The sequence below is a fragment of the Panthera pardus genome, unplaced genomic scaffold (assembly GCF_024362965.1).
Source record: "Panthera pardus isolate Hobbes unplaced genomic scaffold, ASM2436296v1 HiC_scaffold_17, whole genome shotgun sequence".
Taxonomy (NCBI): Eukaryota; Metazoa; Chordata; class Mammalia; order Carnivora; family Felidae; genus Panthera; species Panthera pardus.
The window spans coordinates 83,021,469-83,043,661 of record NW_026526732.1 but is presented as its reverse complement, the minus strand read 5'-3'; the positions used below and the strand labels follow the sequence as shown (position 1 = coordinate 83,043,661).

Genomic DNA, 22,193 nt, shown 5'->3' with positions numbered 1-22,193 from the left:
TTCATCACTTATATACAGCACTCAGTGCTCATTGCAACAGGTGCCCTCCTCAATGCCCATCACCCACTTTCCCCTCTGCCACCCTCCCCATCAACCCTCAGTTTGTTCTCTGTATTTAAGAGTCTCTTATGGTTTGCCTCCCTCTCTGAAATTATTTTTTTCTCCTTCCCTTCCCCCATGGTCTTCTGGTAAGTTTCTCAAGTTCCACATATGAGTGAAAACATGGTATCTGTCTTTCTCTGACTGACTTATTTCACTTAGCATAATACCCTCTAGTTCCATCCATATTGTTGGGAATGGCAAGATTTCATTTTTTCTCATTGCCAAGTAGTATTCCATTGTATATATAAACTACATCTTCTTTATCCATTCATCAGTTGATGGACATTTGGTCTCTTTCCATAATTTGGTTGTTGTTAATAGCACTGCTATAAACATTGGGGTACATGTGCCCCTATGACTCAGCATTCCTGTATCCTTTGGATAAATTTCTAGTAATGCTGTTGCTGGGTTGTAGGATAATTAATGATTTATTTATTTAATTTTTTTATTAATTTTTTTAATGTTTATTTTTGAGAGAGAAAGACGGAGAGCGTGAATGGGGGAGGGGCAGAGAGAGGGAGACAGAATCTGAAGCAGGGTCCATGCTGTGAGCTGTCAGCATAGAGCCCAACACAGGGCTTGAACCTATAAACTGTGAGATCATGACCTGAGCTGAAGTCGGATGCTTAACTGACTGAGCCACCCAGGCACACCTGATTGATTATTTTAAAAGTGAAGTTTAGGGGTGCCTGGGTGGCTCAGTTGGTTAAGCATCCGACTTCAGCTCAGGTCATGATCTCACAGTCTGTGAGTTAGAGCCCTGCATTGGGCTCTGTGCTGACAGCTCAGAGCCTGGAGCCTGCTTTGGATTCTGTGTCTCCCTCTCTCCCTGCCCCTCCTCTGCTCATGCTCTGTCTCTCTCTCTGTCAAAAACAAATAAACATTAAAAAAGTTGAAAAAAAAAGTGAAGTTTATGGAGGCATAATTTACATTCAGTAAAATTCACTTTTTTGGGAGTACATTTTGAGGTTTAAAATAGTTTCATTTCCTTAGAAATTTTCCTTGTTTCCTTTTGTAGTCAATTCCATTTCTCCTCCTCAACTCCTGACCATCTCATAGCTTATTTTTGTTATTTTAGATTAGTTTTGCCTATTCTAGCATTTATTTAAAAATTTTGTTTATTCATGTATTTTTGAGAGAGAGAGAGACAGAGCACGAATGGGGGGAGGGGCAGAGAGAGAGGGAGACACAGAATCTGAAGCACCTCCAGGCTTCAATGCAGAGCCTGATGTGGGACCCAAACCCATGAACCATGAATCATGACCTGAGCCAAAGTTGGACGCTTAACTGACTGAGCCATCCAGGTGCCCCTGCCTGTTCTAGCATTAAATATATATATGTATTAAAAAAATATACATATATATATATATATATATATGTATATTTTTTAAGTAAATCTCTACACCCAACATGGGGCTCAGACTCACAACCCTGAGATCAAGAGTCTTATGTTCCTCTGACTGAGCTAGCCAAGCACCCTAAAATTTTGTATAAATGGAATCTTATACTATACGTTTCTGATGTTTTCTGTCTTTCAGCATAATGCTTTTGGGATTCATTTATGTTGTTGTGACTCTGAGTAGTTTAGTCCTGTTTATTGCTGAGTAGTTTTCTGTTGTACAGATATTTGTTTTTATGTTCTGTTAATGGCTATTGGAATTATTTCCAGTTTGGGACTATTTTAAAAAGCTGCTATAAACATTTGGATATTGCTCTTTGTGTGGATATTTCTCTTGGTTAAATACCTAGAAGTAGGATTTCAGATGGTATAGTGAGCAATTGTTCTACATCCTTGGTAACATTTAGTATTGCCAGTATTTAAAATTTTAACCTTTTCCACTGGATGTGTAATGGTATCTTACTGTGTGTGTTCCTTCCTTCCTTCCTTCCTTCCTTCCTTCCTTCCTTCCTTCCTTCCTTCCTTCCGTCTGTCCGTCCAACATGGGGCTTGAACTCATGACCCTGAGATTAAGTGTTGCATGCTCTACCAACTGAGCCAGGAAGGCACCCCTCTTACTGTGGTTTTAATGTGCATTTATCCAATGATTATCATGTCAAACATCTTTTCCTGTGATTTTTTGCTATCCATAATAATTTTGAGTATCTTTTGATTGATTTTATTTTTTTTTTTTTTAATGTTACAGTTGTGTTCCTGGAATAAACTAAATATGGTTGTGATAGATTTTATTTCTTACTGGATTTGATTTGCTAATATTTTGTTTAGAGTTTTTGAATCTATGGTAATGGATTTTATTATCAAGGTTACTCTGCTCTCAGGATAAGTTATGGAATTCTTTGCATGAGGGCTGTCTAAGATATATGTCATATTAATTCCTTGACCATTTTCTTTTGAGGAAATATTGGGTAAATGAAATATATAAGAAAAGTTGAACTGTGCTCGTATTTTGTGGCATAAACATATAAGGCTAAAAATTTGCTTCTGATGCCTGGTTGAATATTTTTCTAATATTCAAGATAAATTTCTGTAAGTTATCTCATGGTGCACTCTAAACCTCTCTGTATATGCAACATTCATAGAAGGTTTTTTATGTCCTTGACTTAAGGACACATATATGAATCAGGTATGATCCCTATCACTAGGGTGCTTTAGCTTAGTGATAAGAACATAAGGAATAATGTAACATAAGGAACATAAGGAATAAGTAATAACATTGTCTCGTGCTCTGTTGGAAGAGTGTATGTGAGATAAAGTGACAACAAAGGCGAGAAAGAGTGGTGGGAAGAGATTGGGCTGAGGGCAGAAGAAACCTCAGAAAGAGGTGCTGCCAAAACTTGGTCTGGAATAATGGTGTCAGAGGAAGTCCTTGAGCGCAGGTGTGGAGATTCGATCATCCTGGAGTACTTGGGGAACTTGGAGTAGTTGAGAATGGCTGCCAAGCGTGAACTTGAGGAAGGAGGTGAGAGAAAGTAGCTACCTAAAGAAATAGCGTTTGCCATGATATTAAACAAATGAAAAAAGATAGGCAATTTGTTATTCCTTCATATGCAGTGTACACTTTGACCAAAAACAACGATGGAAGTTACTCTGTATGTTAGGAGAAAGTTTAATTGATGAACTGAGGGAAGATGCTGAGAGGTTTGTAGGCACACTTGCTATCTAGATAACTAGTTTCAGTCACCAATCTCAAAGTAGGTAATGCCTTTCATGTTTTTGCTAGGCTCTTCAATCTAGTACCAGGTTTCACTGAATCTAAATTCTCTTCTGGGGCACCTGGGTGGCTCAGTCGGTTGAGTGTCTAGCTCTTGATTTTGGCTCAGGTCATGGTCTCACAGTTTGTGAGTTCAAGCCCCACATTGGGCTTTCTGCTGTCAGTGCTCTCTCTGCTGTCAGGTCAGACCCGCTTTGGATCCTCTGTCCCTCTCTGCCCCATCCCCACTCATGCTCTCTCTCCCTCTCCCTCTCTTTCTCAAAAATAAATTAACATTAAAAAAAAAAAAAAAAACACAACACCTGTCATGATGCGTCAAATGCTGAGTTACACAGTACTGTATAATTTAATTACCCTTTATTATTAAGCATTTAGCTTATTTATAAGTTTCTTTTTTCTTTTTCCATTTGTTTTCTTCATATTCTACTCCTTTTTCTTTTCCTTCCTCTTTTTTTGTAAGTACCACTAAAGACAATATTTTTATAAACTTCTGATTATTTTCTCAAGTATAGATGCCCAGAAGTAACCCTAGATCAAAAAGTCTACACATTCTTAAGATTCTTGATATATGTATATAGCCACGTTACTTTTCAAAAGTATAGTACCACTTTACTTTTTTCACAGCAGTGCTTAAAGTTGTAAGTCCCGCCATAGCTTCTTCAGTATTGGTTATTACAGTAAAATTTTATTCTAATTCTGTAAGTAAAACTGATAAACAATTATTGCCACCCTGACCTTTTAAAAGAATCTATTTGAAAACTTTTGAGGCAGAAGCAATTGGGTTGAACATTTAAAAAGATTTCTCTTGAACTACACTAACTGCTAACCATTTCTAAATGGCTTTCAGCAATGTATATTGCGGTACATACTTGACTTTTTTGGGAACAAAAAAATGACTATGAAGTAATATATATTAAAACAATTTTCTTGTGACAAAATATTTCTACTAGTGGGCTCTGATAGAAACAGATTTTTAAAAGAAAATAGAAGGGTTGGCACAATTTAATTGAAAGCAAATGGATGGACAAAGGGGATCCTTGTCTTAGTGCTCTTTGTTATGTGGCCACGGATGAGTCACTTAACTTTTCCCTGCCTTTGTTTTTGTGTTTGGAAATGAACACAATAACATGGGTCATTGATTGTTCATATTTTAAAAACAGTTTAATTCTGATATTCTGCTGAAGAGTTGATACCCTAGTCATTGTTTTTATTTGATTCTAAGTTTTGAAGTTTTGGGTTAGGATGGTTTTATTTCATGGTTTGATCCAGTCCAGCACATTTTAAATGATTTTGCCTTATTGATATTAATGAGGTACCCTGGATAATGATATGGGTTATCAGTGTTTTATTAACAGAATAAACTCTTATTATTCTCTAGAAGATAGGTTGAAGTATATAAGTATTTCCTACAAAGTTACAAAAGAACTGATGCCATAGAAATTAAGATCCCAAACATGTATTTTTGTCACTATGCCAAAAAATAAGTGTTTTCTCTCCACCTTTTTCAGTGATAGAGCATCTTTGAAGTTTCCTGAATATTTCTACATCTGTTTTTATTCAGCTGTAAGACTCTTTATTTAGAATGTAGCAAATGAAAATATTGAAAAAAAGCAAAAATACTAAAGTTGTAGGCCATTTTGGGGATTGCCACCATGTGGTGGGTACAATGCGTGAAGAATGATGAGCAGTTGTAATGGTTGTGCTAGTTTGGGGCACTTAAAATTTTCCTTTATTGTGCTTTTTCATTTATTGTATACATTTGAGCATTTTTGTAAACTTCTCAAAATGATTATAAAATTTAAAAGATCTGAAATGATTTTACTCTACCCTGGGATTAAACCTCTTTCCCTTTAGGGAACACATTTCCAATTTTATAATGGAAGTTAGTGAAAATACAGGTCAGTGAAAACGTAATTCACTTACTTGAAATCCATTTCATGGTAAACTTTAAAAGATTAAGTTAAATCTCTTAAGAATGGAATAATTGTATTAATATAATATTGGGGCTTTTTAAAAAAGAGTGATTAAAATTTCAAATGTGAAATTGTAAGATTAGCAAGCTTTGTTAAGTATTCCCCATGCAGTGGTGAAAATAACAGTGCATTATTCTATAAAAGTGTTTTCCCTTGTTAAACCTGAATTTCTTGTTTGCATACTTTTTTGTTTTTGTTTTTGTTTTTTTTTTTAGAGAGAGACGGGGTGTGAGTCGGGGAGGGGCACCGGGAGAGGGAGGGAGAGAATCTTAAGTAGGCTCCACGCAGTGTGGAGCCCGTTGTGGGGCTGGATCTCACAAGTGTGAGATCATGACCTGAGCTGAAATCAAGAGTCAGATGCTTAACAGACTGAGCCATTCAGGTGCCCCTTGTTTGTGTACATTTATCTCTTCTTTCTTTCCTGATACTTTACTAAAATGATAATAGAAGAATAAAAGAAAGAATAAATCTGCACGGGCAAAGAGATTAGAAGAAGTAACAGTAGATGAAGGATTTCAGCAAATTTGAATAGAGGAATAATGTTTGACTTAGTGAAGCAGAGGAAACTATATTCTAAGTTCTTGCAGTGAGGAAAACCAACAAGAAGGGATGATCAAACTGAAGCATCCCTGAAAGGCCTAGGGAGGGTTTGAAGGTTTCAGTTATTACCAAAGGTGAGGGTGAAGCCTCAGGGCAGAAAACAGTGGGGTTGGTTGAAAGGCTATATATGAAGAGGTTAGGCCTCCAGGTCCTTAATTGCCAGAAACCAGAGGCCTTGTTCTCTGGAAAACTGAACTTGAGAGGAAGATGAACAGATGCTAATGGTTGGAACATCCCCACAAAAAAGTTGAATACTGCCCAGTTGCTTTAGAATGAATTGTACGAGGTGATGTCTTGATCGCATGCAGAAGTTTAGGCCAGCCTTAGTATCTTCTAAATGTGAATGGAACACTAGATGTGAGGGCACTTGTGATGAGCACTGGGTGTTGAATGTAAGTGGAGAATTACTGACTTCTACTCCTGAAATCAATACTGTACTGTATGTTAACTGAAATTTAAATTAAAAAAATTGATATATATATATAGAAATATAAAGAAAACTATATATATATATCTATATCTATCTATCTATATAGATATAGATATAGATATAAAGAAAACTAGATGTGTTGAGGAAAGCTTTTCCATGGCAGAGAACAGAAATGGTAGGGGAAAAAAAGCAATAAGAAGGAAACAAAGATAATGGAAGGAAATAAAAAATGTGATTGTGGAAATAAAGCTTGCAGCAGAAGAATTAGAAGGTCAAGTGGGGACATTTCCAAAAAAAGTAGAATAAAGAGATAAATCGATAATAGAGGAGAATGTGAGAGTAGCAGTCTCATAGAGGTACAACATCAAAATTATAGAACTTTTTGAAAGAGAAAACAGAAAACAGGGGAACACATTTTAAAATAAATAGTAGAAATAGTATTAGATCATTCCTGAGCTTTATATGATTTGTGCCTCCAGACTGCATCTGTTCTCACAGTGTGGGTAGCACAGTGAATTCAAGCAGTGAACAGTTAGCCATGTCATCATGGAAGTTTAGAGCATCCATTACGAAAAGATCCTTTAAGCTTGCAGCTTAGAGGGAGAAACAAAGAGGGGTTCATTGGTTTGAGCCCTGCATCGGGCTCTGTGCTGACAGCTCAGAGCTTGGAGCCTGCTTCAGATTCTGTGTTTCCGTCTCTCCCTGCCCCTCCCCCTTTTGCACTCTGTCTTTCTCTCTCAAAAATAAGAAAAAACATTAAAAAATATATATTAATTTGAACATTTCAAACATTGATGATATCTACTATATTCGCATTGCTTTTTCCCCCGATCTGTCAACCTGTCCCTCTCTCACTGGTAAACATCTTTGTTCTTCCCTGGCCAAAGTGTTCCACATAAATATGTGACAAAGTGAAATACTCTTATAAGGGAACATCAAGGCAGGATTACTTTGGCTGCCTGACTAAAGTCAGCTCCAGGGAGACTTAACTTAGGTTTTAGAGAAAGCAATGTAAGCTGATCCTGAAAAGTCCAAGGATTTCAACAAATAGAGAATTAGGGAGTAGCATTCTAGACAAATAAAGTAGCAAAAGCAGAAATTTCAAAATGTGAAACTGAAACTGGAGGGCAGTTTGTGAAGGACAAGAAGAAAAAAAGACTTGGTGGAAGATGAAGCTGGAAAGGCAGGTCCATGTCAAAGTGTAAAGGTTCTTAACTCTAATTCTCTATTCCACAGGCAGTGAACAGCCATCTAATTAAACTGGAAAGATGTTCTGGTAGAAGAGACAGTATGTAAGAATTCAATATGATGAGAGAAAAAAACAGCATGTCAAAATTAGGGCAGTATCAGAGAGAATGAATGGCAGAATGGGATAGATACCAAACAGCAACAAATAATAACTGAATGCATGAATAAACAAATAAACAGAGTAGGTTTTAGTAGCTGACTGGGTATTTCAAACAAAATTAGAAGAAAAATTAATACTGTATGAGAAATTTAATCCCTTGTCTGTAAAGATTGTTAACTGGTTATTAATTTCATGATTATTTGAGACTGTCTCATAAATCCACTACATAGCAAATTCAATATGGCAGTCATCTTTTAAGGTTATTGTTCAGCAACTAGATTTTTCTGATTGTTATAATCTGTTGGACTGTACATATACCTCAAATCAGATCTGTTCATTGCTGGCCATTCAACTTAGCATTTCACACAAATGTGTCGGATAAATAAAACTAAGGAAATAGAATAACACAATAGATTCTCTAAACATGGATAAAAACACAAAGTTTTACCTAAGAGTTGGCAAAGTTTAGGTGAGAGGTAGATTTTTGTCCAAGTAGATATTGATAAAAAGATTTGTAAGTAGCCAAATAAACACCATTATGGGGATTTCTGAGTTAGAAAAATCTGTCTGGACTTTTGATTTTCATAGCAAGACTTGAGACAAACACAATTTATGTGTTATTATGATCCTTCATAAAAAGTGTTTTATGAAACTACAGTGGTTTTGTCAAGGCACATAAGAAAGTCATCAAATAGTAAACTTTTCAAAAACAAAATTAATCACTCTTAAATGTAAAATAGTGATGACTGGATCCAAAGCTTCACACATCTTCCTAACTCATAAAGCATGACAATATCTCAAAGGACTGGTATTTACAGGGTTAAAGGGCTGCAGTTTCCCTAAACAGAGTTTAAAATAAGCAAACTGTTTTGTTTTTTTAAGTAGATCTCACAATGAAAACCCTCTCTGCAACCACACTTTGGGCATTTTGCCTTCACGCCTAAACCACCAACGCAGCTGTGAATGGTTTCCTTTAAAGCTGCTGCTTTCCACCTACACTAAAATCCAATCTTGAATTTTAACAGTATCGACTTTATAAAGTCCTTAGTTATTAAGGTCAATTGAGTCCAGAAACTTCAAGTCAGAGTAATTTAAGTACTCAGTTACTATTTTTATAATCTCATTCATTTTCTGGACTTAATTACACAGTGATTATTCAACAATTAAAATTCAGCTCAGCTACAATTTAGTCTCAGTTCACAAGAATTACCATCCTAGAATAGAATCCGTTAGAATTACTGAGTACTCTTCATGAAGGAAGAATTTCTTCACACTCTTGGTTTGAGCCTGCTTTTTTCCTTCAGTTTAATTTTTCACATTAAAGTAGTATTAATCACAATCTTCTCATAAGCCCCATTCAATACTAACAGTGCCTCATAAAGATGCACTTTCATATTACATTTTTTATTGAAGTGATAAAAGAGCAGGCTTTTTAAAAAGCTAAATAGACTATTTTAAAAGGCTTTTATAACCTACAACACGGTCCTGCCCTTCCCTCTACCCTTGCCCCTCCTTACATGGTTGCTCTGTAAACTTGCTGCCTGGCCGTCATTCTAGGGCTTTCCTCACTGCTCTCTCCTGGGTATAGAATAATGAAGTCTTTTCATGTCAAAAAAAAAGGTCTTTATTCTACCTTCAGACTTAAATGACAGACTAAACACACACACACACACACACACACACACACACACACACACACACACACACACACAAACTGAATTCCAGCTTGAAAGTTACTTTTCTTCAGTATTTTAAAGGTATAGCAAGTGTTTTTACCATCCAGAACTGTCTTTCAGATTCCTGATCATTTTACACCCCTCTTTATTTCTCCCTCTAAGCTGCGAGCTTAAAGGATCTTTCGTAATGGATGCTCTAAACTTCCATGATGACATAGCTAAATGTCACAAACCGCAAGAACTCACAAACCGCAAGATCACGACCTTATCCGAAGTTGGTTGCTTAACCGACTGAGCCACCCAGGTGCCCCTCAAATTAACATTTTAAAAAAGTGTTAGTCCTAGGGAATTAATAATGCAAGCAAATTTAGACTTCTTTATAAAGCAAGAAAATATTTGTTTTGTTTTTTTCCTCCCTAATTTACTTAACTAAAAAGGAAAGTTTGGGGGCGCCTGAGTGGCTCAGTCGGTTGAGCGTCCGACTTCAGCTCAGGTCATGATCTCATGGTCTGTGAGTTCGAGCCCCGCGTCAGGCTCTGTGCTGACAGCTCAGAGCCTGGAGACTGTTTCGGATTCTGTGTCTCCCCCTCTCTCTGCCCCTCCCCCACTCGCGCTCTGTCTCTCTGTCTCAAAAATAAATAAAAACATTAAAAAAAATTAGAAAAAAAAGGAAAGTTTGGAGTTTGAATCTTCATCTCAGGGACCTTATGTCTTGATTTTTGCCTGGTTTTTGGGCCTAAGTTAGTGTTCTTCAGATGGAGAAAAGATAAGGAAGGAGAAGGTGGTTTAAACTAACTTGGCCCACTTTACAGTTTTTATAGAGACATTGTACGGCACTTATTTCCTGACTGTCCCCTCTCCCCAAGATGTTTGAGTACCTGGGATATTATCACTTAGTTATTTCCTTCCACCACCGCCCCCCCCCCCCCCAACCAGAGATAATGTTTGAATTCTTTTAATGACAATGGGAGATAACTTCGTTATTTTAGGAATTTTTAAGTTTATATTTCTACATGTGTTTCTGTTTTGTAGGAAAAAGATGTACTTTTGTTTTTTGTTTAGGATGAGAAATATATTTATTTTTTCTGAGGCTGTGCCTTGCACATAATAGGAATTCAGTAAATCCTTGCAGAATGTATTTGTAATAATATTACTTCATGGTGCAAAGTCTCCTTGAGATTTTATTCTCTCCAAACAGTTCCCTATAAGTATGTGACGTTATGTGCTGAAGAGATTACATTTTGTATAAAGGCATATTGTTAAAGTACTTATGCAGTCTCATCGTTCTGTTGCTACCTCAAATAGTTAATATTTACAGTCACAAGATAGGTATAGTTCTTCTAATTATAAAAGTGAGAAGAACTGAAATGAAGTGAATCACTCAGTATTTTCTATAGGAGCTCTTTCAGAATGGATTTGTCAGAGACTTAACATTTCACTGTTCTAATGGTTACCTGTTCTGCTGGTGGTTGGTAGTTGAGAAAGAAAAATTGTTCCCTAAAGTCCATTAATATTTTTCAGTTTGTTCTTTCAAAGTTAGTGAAATTACTGTTGTCTGCAGAGGTTAGAAAATATTATTAACATATGGTTGACTCTAAGGCTTCTACCCATTAATCCTAGGTCATATGGTTGAGGACTAATTTTGTAAAAAAAAAAAACTTGTTGATTCTATTACACTTGCTTTTTAAAAAAAAAAAAACAAAACCCAAGTGTCTGGAGGAGTTTGCAGTATTTACTCTATGACTAATTAGAAGTTAAAAACAAAATGTATGCCCTGTTGAAAATCTGCCAATTGTGGGGCTTGATCTCATGAATTATGAGATCAAGACATGAGCCAAAATCAAGTCAGATGCTTAACCAACTGAGCCACCCAGGCGCCCCCTCAGCTAGTTATTTAAATACAGAGTTAACTGGAAGACAAAAGTACTCATATCATCATGTTTACCTTTTAGCACAGACCACTCAAGCCAAGAATTTCTTGTGTGAAGGAAATAAAAGAACTTCTTGTAGTCTACACATTAAAGAATTTAAATCCAAATCCAAATTACAAGTAAGGAATAATGAACATTTTAGTGTTTATGAAAGAAGTAATAAGATTTTTCATGAAGTCTTTACATATCTTTTAAATTATGTTTGTTTCTTATGCCATTAAAAAATAGGTTAGGACAACACAACATTATACAACCAGGTCTTTTTCTAGATCTAGTGACAAATATAAACCAGTGGTGCAGACAAGAAGCTTGATTAGGCATAGCTATGTAGTGCAATGATTACAAGTTTGGACTTGGGGTCACACAGGATTCTCATCTTCTCTCTATACTCATTTCTTAATTGTCTTTGTTGGGGCAATTTGCCTAAACTGCCAAACCTCAGTTTCCAAATGGGGATGGTAGCTGCCTCCCAGAGCTGTAAAAACTAAATGAGATAACATATTATAGTAGTGTAATGTCTGCTGAATAGTGAATAGTTGGTGAAACATTATAGTAATTTTGCTTCCCTTGGCTAACTGAATTGAATTCCATACCAGCTATAAGAAAATTGTCTTCGGTTCCTGTTTTCGTGTGCTATACCCATGCACACACAACCCAAGTTAGTAATGTTAAAAAAAAAACTTAGTGTTATGGATTGTATGAAAACTTTATTGAATATCCTAGGTTTTATTATCTCATTTATGAGTGATAGAAATTATAACAGAATAACACCTTCTACTCTTCCTTTTTAATTTGTGTGTCTCTCAGAGTTTATTCCTCCTGGTCATAGCATTTGAGTTTTTTGTTTTTTTGTTTTTTTTTTTTTTTCATTGAATGAATTCCTGTCTCAGGAGAACTATGTGGCCTGCATTAGATTGGACTTGGGGTCAGCTCTTTTTTTTTTTTTTTTAAGTGTATTTATTTTGAGAGAGAGAGCGCGCTTGCGTTTGCACGCACACACATGGTGGAGGGGCAAAGAGAGAGGGAGAGAGAGAATCCCAAGCAGGTTCTGTGCTGTCAACACAGAGCTGGATGTGTGGCTGAACCCACGAATGTGAGACCATGACCTGAGCTGAAATCAAGAGTCAGATGCCTAACCAGCTGAGCCACCCAGGTGTCCCAGATTCAGTGTCAGCTCTTAAAATGACCTTGCTGCTTGTAGGTGAAAATCAACTTCTATTATGCACATTTTAGGAGAGTTAAGATGCTCACAGTGTCAATGATGTATTTAAAAGACAGGATTGTTCAGGCTTCTTATTACCTTGGTTAATAGTGTACCATCCAGGTTGTGGTTTGCCTACATATAGATCTGTTAGTTTCTGAAAAATCTAAGTAATATTGTGTCAAGGCCTGGGATTTAAACTGTAGAATATTTCAATTTGAGCAGAATGGGGCCATTTTAAACACAGGAGGATCCTTCAGGAAGAAAAGGCCTTTCTTTCTTTTTGGTTGAAGACCAAGTTAAAATTTCATTAACCACTTAATAGGAGATCAACATTATCCTGTGGTGGAGAAAATGAATTAAAGTCTTTAATCTTTTACAAACTCCTTTTTGAAAGACCAACAAACTTTTAAGAAATAACTTTTAAATCTAGCACTAAGTACAAAACCAGGTAAGTTCTGGATGTAATCACTGGACAATAGATAAGATTAGTCACGGGGTATGAAAAATCTAAATCACCTGGGATAAATTAATATCTTGCTATTTAGGTATTTTACCATCTGTAAGAGAAATTTTGAGCTTCTGAAATAAACTGAGATATTGAGTCTCTGAAGAATACAAGGGCTTTCTCTAGAATGGTCTACATTTTGGCTAGGTTATTTTAGTATAGATTATCTACATATATTGTTTAAATTATGGCTAATTCAAATTTGTTTTGTGATAGTAATTTAGGTAAGAGTTTATAGCTGAAGTATAGTTTATGATTTCTTCTCTGAAAATCTGAAAGAAAATCATATAACCAACTCTCATAATTATAGTAATATGCATTTGGAGTAATTTGCCAGATGGTATCAGTTTTCAAACCATTTTATAAATATTTTAAATATTTAATAATGATATGATGAATTTATCAATATTTGCTTTTAATTTTTTTAATGTTTAGTTTTTTAGAAAGAGAGAGCATGAATGGAGGAGGGGCAGAGAGAGAGGGAGACACAGAATCCAAATCAGGCTCCAGTCTCTGAGCTGTCAGCACAGAGCCAATGCAGGGCTCAAACCCATGAACCATGAGATCATGACCTTGAGCCAAAGTCAGATGCTTAACCGACCAAGCCACCCAGGCACCCCTGTTTTTAATTTTTTTTAACCCTCTTTTTTTGTTGCAAGTTAATCTTAGCTATACTAGTTAAGCTGAAGTTACCTTTGGTGTTTAAACCTATGTCTAGGAATCAAGTGGTAATAGACTTAGCTTTAAATATTAATCAGTATATTAAGCTTTCTGAGGCTATATTTGGAATTACAGTATAACTTTGGTAAAGATGGTCAGTCATCAGGACTGATCACAGGATCAGTTGGACCTACTACTGTTAAAACCAGAGTGTCATAGCTGACCTAGACATTTCTTGTCTTTCTTATAATGTTGTAGATTGAGAAACGTTGGAGTTCTTATTTTCTCATCGATATCTAAACCTGTAACAGTGACTGGCATGTAAGAGGTGCTTGGTAAATATTCATTGAAAAAATAAATGAGTGAATATATTAATTAAATTGAAGTAGTTTTTAGATATTGTTATCTTGAGATAATTTCTTACTTTTTTGTCATGAGTTCGGACTTTGTGGTAGGTTTTTTCTCCCCATTGTTAATGAATGTTTGTTGTTGATAAAACCAAGATAATAGCAATAAATTTCAGTACTAATGTTTAATGATGCATAATCCAGTATTACAGCAATTAAATAATTCCTGTATTTTGTACAACTAGCAGAACAAGATTGACTTGGAAATGTTTTCTAGGAAGACCTTTTCAAAGGTAACTTACTAACTAGAGGGAACCCTACTGAAATGTTTTGGAGAATTTCATTGTACAGACGTTCGTAGTGGAACTGATATGGGCAGTGAAAGATTGTTCTAGGTACACACAGAATGCACCAGCCATGGCCAACTGTTACCTGGTGCTCAGTGTTCACAGTATCTGCACACCTGAGAAACTAATAGCCTTCAGGATAGACTGATACAGATTAGAGTAGCTGCCAGTTTAAAGCTTGTGTGCCAAAGGTACACATAACATTATTTTCATTAGCAAGCCCAGGGCCTGGCCAGATGAAAGAGTAGTCTTTTTAAAAGGCAAATTTGATACATCTATGCCACCCTCTTACCCCCAACTGGGATATAAGATCCTGGAGGGCAGGGATTTTTGCCAGTTTTGTTTACTGGTTTATTCAGGTGGTTATTTTCCTATTAAAAAGCAACATGAGGCCGGATTGTGTCCTTTTGCTCGCCATTATAGCTCCAGCACCTGGAACTATGTAGTACATAATAGGAGGCTAAGTAAGTAATTAATGGAATAAGTTAATGTAGAAGGCAAACTTAAAAGGATTCTGCATATTCTGTTTAATGCTCCTTTCTTCCTTTTTGATATCTTGTTCTTTTAGCACAACTGTAAATTACCTTTAGCTAGTACTCAGTTCCTAATACCCCAGACAGTAAAATATAAGGCACTGTTATGTATCATGGCTATATTTAAAGTGTAATCTTTGAATGTAAAGGAGTAGGTGATGACTCATAGTTTGTGGTATGGGCCTACCGGTTCTGTTTATGGCCCAGGATTGTTATATTGGGATTATCACTAGAGTTGTCAAGAAGGAAGAATATGGATGTGTATTATTTGTCACTCTAGCCTTTAATACATTTGCTCCCCAGGGAGCTTTCTGGTGATATGCTTCTTACCTTTAAACAAAGAATAAACGAAAAGTTAGCTAATAACCTCTGAAAGGGTACTGATTGCCTTCTGTGGATTACTTAGTGCTTCTACAGATTACAGTTGACCCTTGAAAAACTTGGGGTTAAGGGTGCTGACCACCTGCCACAGTTGGAAATCTGCATATAACTTTTTTTTTTAATGGTTATTTATTTTTGAGATAGAGACAGAGTATGTGCTGGGGAGGGGAAGAGAGAGAGGGAGACACAGTCCAAAGCAGGCTCCAGACTCCAAGGTGTCAGCACAGAGCCCGACACGGGGCTCCAACTCACAAGCTGTGAGATCATGACCTGAGCTGAAGTTGGCACCCAGGTGCCCCTAACTTTTTTTTTTTTTTAATAATTTTTTAAAGTTTTATTTATTTATTTTGGGAGAGACAGAGAGAACATAAGCAGGGGAGGGGCAGAGAGAGAGAGAGAATCCCAAGCAGACTCTGCAAGGGCGGCGCAGAGCCTGGCATGGGGTTCGAACTCATGAAACTGAGATTATGACCTGGGCTGAAATCAAGTTGGACGCCTAACCAACTGAGCCACCCAGGCACTCCTGCATATAACTTTTGACTCTCCCAAAACTTTATTGGTAGTGAGAACTGCAAGAGATAGCTTTTTACTGTGATGCACAGTATACTGGAGAGATGAACTGTTCACTCAGAGATGATTGTCACATGGTATTTTAAGCCAGTACTCACAACACTTGAGCTTATTGCAGTAGTAAGAGGAGGTGGCTATGAAATTATTACAGTAGTACAATGTGCACTACAGTTAATTTTAGGTATTTAGTACTAATTGAATTTTAGGTATTCAGTACTAATACTGGATTCAATACGTATCTTTTTTTTTTTTATGGTTCTGTCAACTGTGAATGGTGTCATGTATGGTCTGTGTGTAAATTTTGATAAATTACAACTTTTAAAATTTATATATATTTTATGGTAGCAAATGATAAATTAGGCAAATACATATATAAATTTTATGAGACTAGTATCTATATTTTGTACATTCATGATATACCTTTTTCTTAATTTTTCAACATTTCTAGGCTATGTGGTTTGTGAGGTTTTTCAAATTGTTACAAATCTCCAAAAAATTTTCCAATGTATTTATTGAAAATCCACATGTAAGTGGACCCATGCAGTTTAAACCCATGTTGTTCAAGGGTCAGCTGTACTTCTGTAGATCACTATAGTGCTTACTTAAAAAATTTCAGTTGTCAATTAAGTATAAAAAACGAGATAATTTTTGGTTGATGCATATTGTAGAACGTTTCCATTCTTTTCCCGAAAAACATAAGGAATTTCAAGAATTTTAAATTTGCTGACCTAACTCCAGGGGTAATGCATATATATTCAGGCTTTAATGTGTTTAAGGTTTCTAGTATAATAGCACTGGGAATTGGGATGTCTTTAAAAACATTTTTTTCAATGTCTTTTTAAGTATTCTTCATAAGCAGACATGCCTTAATAAGTATGAATGCTGATTGCATGGGTTTTTTTTCTGAATGATTTTCTGGGAGTAAATAGTAAGTAACATGCCTAAAAGAATTTTGTCTTCTGTTGTGGGATGAAAAGTAAGACTTCATTACTGAAGGTATTTGTTATAAGTATTTAGGATTCTAAAAACAATTAAGTGAAACCTTTATTTATGTTTGAGAGAGAGAGGGAGCATGTGTGGGCATGTGTACAAGTGGGGGAGGGGCAGAAAAAAGGCTAGAGAGAATCCCAAGCAGGCTCCCCAGTGAGTTGAGGCTCATACTCACAAACCATGAGATCATGACCTGAGCTGAAATCAGAGTCAGATCATTAACCGACTGAGCTACTCAGACACCCCAATTAAGTGAAACCTTATTAAAAAAAAGGTTTATTCTAAGAGAATATTAGAATAGTAAGTAGAAGATATTTAATAGGGGAGGGTATGAGTTGTCCACAGTTTCTCCAGGCACAAGTACATCATCAGTACAGAGTTAGAATAAGACAAGTTCAGATAAGAATCTGGGCTAGCTTCATGTGGTCCAAGGTCAGTGGATGTCTTTGATGACAGTGCTCAATGTGGCTGCCTCTTGGGTTATACTGCTCCAGTTTGGGCCAGTATTTTGCCTAAGTACAGGGCTCTAAGTTGGAAATAATTTTCCTTCAGAATTTTATAGGCATTGCTTTGTTGACTTCCTGCTTCAGTGTTGCTGAAGCCATTTTGATTCATGATCCTTTGGACATGATCCATGTTTTTTCCCTTCTTTTTTCTCTGATTTCTCTAGATGTGTGTAGCATCTTCTCTTTATTTCTGGTGGTCTGAAATTGGACATAGTGTCTTTGTGTGTGTGTGTGTGTGTGTGTGTGTGTGTGTGTGTGTGTGTGTGTTTTCCCAGTTATTGTATTGAGGATTTAATGGACATTTTGGCTAGACGCTAGGAAATCATGTCTTTCAGTTCTGGTGAATTTTCTTTCAACATTTTAGTTTTCTCCCTTCTATTTTTTGAGGGGGGTGGGCAGGATGTCTGTTGTTCCTGGTATTTTGATGCTTAATAATTTTACGTGTTTCATTTTCGTATCTCTTCTTTTTCTTCTCCCCCCCCCCCCCACTTTTTATCTCTTTTTTTCTTGGCTTTCTGTAAAATTGCCTCAACTTTATATTTTATACCTTCTAGTGAATATTCATTTCTAGTGTTATGCTATTAAAGGAAAATTATGTTGACACTTGCTAAAATGACAAGATTATTCAGGATTATTGTAGTAGGAGTGTATTAGTCTATTTGGTCTGCCATAACAGAATGTTATAGATTGGATGGATGTCTTATATAATAGAAATTTATTTTTTCACAGCTCTGGAGGCTGGAAGTCTGAGATCAGGATGCCAACATGGTTGGGTTCTAGTGAGGATTGTCTTTCTGGCTTTCAGATGGCCACCATTTTGCTGTGCACTCACATGGCCCTTGGTTGGGGAGCGGGATCTGAGATCTCTTTTCCTCTTTTTATAAGACCACCAGTCCTATTGGATCAGGATCTCACCCTTATAATGTCATTAACCTGATTACCTCCTAAAAGCCCTATCTCCAGATATAGTCATATTACGAATTAGTGTTCACATATTAAAAAAATATGAATTGAGGCAGGAATGACAAAATTCAGTCCATAACAGACACAGTCAGTTTATAACAAGGGATGTTAAAATAGGGGAGAGAGATCAGGCTCAACTTGGAGGACAGAAAAGGCAGCTGGGGATTATAGCCAATGAGCAGATTGAGAGGGTCAGTGAACGCAAAGTAAGAGAAAACAACAAGGATAAGGGATTCTTGAAGGCAGTTTAAGGATTTATATATCAGAGGTAGGGGATGAAAAACTTAATCAGATATCAAGGGAGGGGAAATTTCTCCAAAGTGGCTTATCAGGATTCTTGCTAAAACTGGCCGATGTAGGCCCAACAAGGATAGTACAGACATGGAAGGCCTAGTTGCATGGCCTCATCAGGAAACAGGCTCAGAAGAGCCTAACTAAAGTTTGGTCAAGGAGAGGGTTTTTGTTAGCAAGTGGCAATTTTTATATGTATACCATTAATTCTTTCTGGCATTTCTCTTTCCAGAGACCTGGTCTTTTCCAGAGAATAACATCTAAGCTTCTCTTGGGGTAGTGATGGGAGAGTGGGGAGGCATTTGCCTAGTGATGTGAAGTATGTGCGTGTTGGTGGTGTTAGGAAATCTCTTTCTTTTTTCTTTTTTTTTAATTACTTATTTATTATTTATTTTGAGAGAGAGAGAGAAGAGAGAGCAAGCAGGGGAGGGACAGAGAAAGAGCGTCCCAAGCAGGCTTTGCTCCGTCAGTGCAGAGCCCGATGTGTGGTTCTAAGTCATGAACTGTGAAATTATTACCTGAGCTGATATCAAGAGTTGGATGCTTAACTGACTGGGCCACCTACACACTCCAGAAATCTCTTTTTATGTATTTATTTGTTTTCTTCTCTCTTTCTTTCTTTCTTTCTTTCTTTCTTTCTTTCTTTCTTTCTTTCTTTCTTTCTTTTTAACGTTTATTTATTTTTGAGACAGAGACAGAGCATGAACGGGGGAAGGTCAGAGAGAGAGAGGGAGACACAGAATCTGAAACAGGCTCCAGGCTGTCAGCACAGAGCCTGACGCGGGGCTCGAACTCACGGACTGTGAGATCATGACCTGAGCCGAAGTTGGACGCTTAACCGACTGAGCCACCCAGGCGCCCCCAGAAAATCTCTTTCTTAAACAACTTTCACCTAGTCTTTCTTATGTTAGACCCCCTCTTTTTACCCTTGGTTCTAGAAGTATTTTCGCAGTATAGTTCTCTGTCTTTTGAGATTCAGGGGTATAATGTGGGTTGTCTTCCGTCTTTCCCTATTCCTGACTTGAGATTCAGTCCTTTCAGGTTTCCTGAGTCAGTTGCCTCTCAACCATTTGATTTTCAACTTCCCAAATATTGTTGCTGTTGTCCCCTCTTTGTTTTTTCCCATCCTTATGGATTGATTTTTTTTTTTTTTTTGAAGAATCACTTTACTGTAGATTTAGGTATTGGATGAAGGGGCAACATTACATGTGTGCCTTTAAATCTGTTATCTTAATTGGGGAAGTTGTAGCAAATTGTTCAAATAGGAAAGCAATTTGAATTGTCCAAAGGAATTTGACATTCTTTTTTGAACTTTGGGAATTTTGCTTTGCTGTGATTTTTTCCCCCAGATACTTAATTATTCCTAAATGATATTTCATGACTATTCTGTAATGTCCTTCTGTATTTAGAAGTGTCACAAGACCATTTTTGCAAAATTTACTGGTAGCTTCAAACAATGGATATTGGGGAAAATAAGGGGAGAGGTGTGACTAGTATCTGTTGGGTATCATGAGAATGGTGATCTCAATTTTATGTCACTTAATCCTCATAGCAATTCTGTAAGGTAAGTGATATCACTTATGGGTAAAGATAAAGATAATGATCAGAGAGATTAAGTAACTTGCTTAAGAGCTAGTCAGACAGTGGCGGAGCTTAATTTCAAGCTTAGGTTTTTAAGACCTTTCAACTCTTCCTAGTTCACCATATCTTCTTACTCTTCCCAAATTGTGTGAACAATTCATTCATTCACTCAGTGAGTATTAAATTGCCTGCTCTGTGTTGGGCTTTGGGAACACAGAGAGGACTAGTTCATGCCCTGATAGAGCAGGAATGACATGGTCAGATTTACCTTTCAGTTGGATTTCTGGTGATCTGTGCACATTGGCAAGAGTAGCAGTGGGAAGCTAAGTTAATTACAGAAGTCCTAGTAAAAGGCCATGTTGGTTTTGACTAGGATGGCAGAGGTGAAACAGAGAAGTGGGTAAAAATAAGATACCTGTTGGAGGTAGACTTGATAGGTTTAGAGGAGTGATAGGGATTTGCAAGGAGCTAGAAGAATTGAGGATGACCCCATGTTTGATTTGAACTGAGTGTTGTTGGTGCCTTAACTGATAAGGAAGAACAGGCTGGGGTGGTGGGACAGAGTAATAATATAATCATGTTACATCTTTTAGGTATATTTGTGAGGAGGAGATGTCCACTAGACGCATAAAATCTGGGGATTCAGTTCACTGGTGTTCTGGGCTAGAGCAATAAATTTGGGCATCACTCACCTAAAGATGGTACTTAAAGCCATGGGACTACATATGATTCTTTAGGTAAAGTGTGTAGATGTAAGGTGTGGTAATGTAAGTCTGCTCAGTGTTACTGATTGACTTCTGTGGAGAATCTTCATTTAATTTCTTAATTTGGAATACCCATAATCCTAGTAGCCTTTGCTGCATGGGGAAAAGCACATCTCACTATTGAAGACATTAACCAACAAGTACATTGCAAACATGCCAGTTGTTACTAGCTTTTTGATTGAACTACATACTATACATCCTTGACTTTCATAAGAAAATAGACTTGATAACATCCACAGGAGAAATCCCAGATTTGAGAATGCCACAAAAGAGGAGAGTTTATGGCACATGTATCAATTTTTCTTTAAGTATAGATAAGTAATGAAAAATAAGTTCCCACTGAGATGATGAAACCAGAACATCTAGGATCACTCAGTAGCCAATTTGTGATTACCCATTAGTCTCCTAGAATCCAAGCTCATTAAAATTAAATGTCTTACATGTCATGAACCCCTTGGCATATTCTCAAAAGACAGAATTGCAAAGATATGAGATTGCTCATATTAGATATGAGATTGCTAAGCATAGAAGCTTTAGAAGAACACTTGAAAAATTACATTAGAATTCACAATAGGCAAAAACTGGAAACGATCCCAATGTCCATCAGTAGGACAACAGGTAAACAATTGTGGTATAATCAGTCAGTGGGCTAGTATATACAACAACATGGTTGACTATCAAGAATATTTTGTTGAATCAAATAAGCCATATGCAAAAGCGGTAAGATTTCATTTATGTGAAGTTCAAGAAAAGATAAAAAGTGATCTGTGATGAGAGAAACCAGAACAGTAGATGCCTATGGGGGTTAGGGTTTGACCAGAGGAGGCATAAGGGAACTTTCAGTTCTATATGGAAATGTTCTATATATTGATGGCAGTGTTTGTTAGATGGGTATATCTAGTTGTTGAAGCTCACCAACGTGTATACATGGGATTTGTACATTTCACTGTATATAAGTTTTACCTCAGTAAAAAAAGAAAAACAAAAACAGTATGCTGAGTGGTACGTGAAGATACCATAGGGGGCAACATGGGTGAGGCATCCTTGTAGTTTCAGATTGTCAGGGAAATTTTCCCAGAGGAGATAATCTTTCACACGTCTCATTTTTATCCCTTTAGGTCTACAATGACTTTTGTTAAACTCTTAGCTAACTCCACACAATAACATTTATTCCTAGGACAACTGTTTATTGTGCTATCCAGAATACTTCAGCGAGTAAAAGGAAGTGTTGTTATAAATTACCCTGGGGCAATAAGTGAACATTATGGCTGTTTCGGTTTCTGTACTGCTCAAAGTGCAGTACTCCACTACAATCACAATT

At 36.7% G+C, this 22,193-nt stretch overlaps 1 protein-coding gene across 7 annotated transcripts in view; it reads left to right on the top strand.

Annotated features, from left to right (window-relative positions):
- Positions 1-22,193, top strand: part of MYO6 (myosin VI) — a 143,882-nt gene that overhangs the window by 35,807 nt on the left and 85,882 nt on the right. The window lies entirely within an intron of this gene.